The sequence below is a fragment of the Triticum dicoccoides genome, chromosome 6B (assembly GCF_002162155.2).
Source record: "Triticum dicoccoides isolate Atlit2015 ecotype Zavitan chromosome 6B, WEW_v2.0, whole genome shotgun sequence".
In the NCBI taxonomy this organism is placed as follows: Eukaryota; Viridiplantae; Streptophyta; class Magnoliopsida; order Poales; family Poaceae; genus Triticum; species Triticum dicoccoides.
Genome location: NC_041391.1, coordinates 344,389,921 through 344,391,118, shown reverse-complemented (window position 1 = coordinate 344,391,118; position 1,198 = coordinate 344,389,921). Strand labels below are relative to the sequence as shown.

Below are 1,198 nucleotides of genomic sequence, written 5' to 3'. Positions count from 1 at the left end.
CGCGGTTCCCGCCGGCGCCGCGCTCGTGGTCTGGCCCTGCACCTGAGGGCCTTGTAGTCGCCGGTGGTCTGATCGTGACGGAACGGGCGAGCGTGATGGAGATGGGGTAGGTCAGGATCCTGATGGTGGGCGCGTCGGAGTCCAAGGCCGCCGGCACCTGTTCGACCACCTCAAGAATGGCGGCGCGATGGATCTTGTCGGGGTCGTGCGTGCGCCCGGATAGCCGGAAGGTGGCGAGGTCGGCGCCGGAGCGGGTGTGGGGGTGGAGGCGTTCGATCCAGCAGCTTTGCCCGAGGATGTGCTCGGCGGTGGAGAGGTGCCATGCTTGTGCGGGGACACTGCGCAGCTCGAGTTCGACGTGAAATTCGAACTCGCTGCAACCGGCGTGCGCGAGCTTGCACCAAGGCCGCATCGAAAGGGAGAAGCGTGGCGAGCGGATGAAGTGGTCGCCAACAAGCCGCTCCTTGATGGCCAGTGAGCTGGACAGGATCAGAAAGTCTTCCGGGTGGTGGCGGTGGACGGTGAAGTCGCCGTCGGCGAGGTCGAATGAGTCCCAGAGCAGCGCAACAACCTCGTCGATGGAGACGGACGGGCGGTTGCCGGTGATGGACGCGACCATCGCGCGGGACAGAACCGTCTCCGCGTCCTCCATCTCGATGGTGCGTGCCATGATGATCCGCACAGGCTCCGGTGTGCGCGCGCCGACCGTAGGAGTCGCCGTGGCAGGCGTTGTGAGGGGCGGCAGGGAGGTGAGCGCGGACGACGGCTGCACGCGTGCCGGGGCGGCCGGGTTGCTGTGCGGTGGCCGAGGTGACGCCACATCCCGGCGACTGGGGTCGCAGGAGTGGGAATCGTGCCCAGACTGCAGGCATGTGCGGCACCGGATGTCGTTAGTGCAGTCGCGCACCCGGTGGCGATGGTCCAGGCAACGGAAGCATAGCCCGGCTACCTCCTCGGGCGAGGGGCTCCGGCGGCGGTGCGCCGGCGGGCTGGGGGTGGCCGCCTGTCGTGGGCGACGGCGGCGGTTGCGACGCCGAGGGAGCTGGTATCCATCCTCGTCCACCACGTTCCCGCCAGAAACACGGTGTACCTCCGAGCGGGGGCCAAGGCGGTGTCTGGCCGGCAGCCTGGGGCGCGCCGCCGAGGAGCCGTGGGCAGGCGGAGGAGCCTGCCTCTGCGGGGCCGGGGGAGGCGGCGG

At 69.5% G+C, this 1,198-nt stretch overlaps 1 protein-coding gene across 1 annotated transcript in view; it reads left to right on the top strand.

Annotated features, from left to right (window-relative positions):
- The window catches only part of LOC119321729 (protein PHYLLO, chloroplastic-like), a 41,139-nt gene that overhangs the window by 21,023 nt on the left and 18,918 nt on the right, over positions 1-1,198 (top strand). The window lies entirely within an intron of this gene.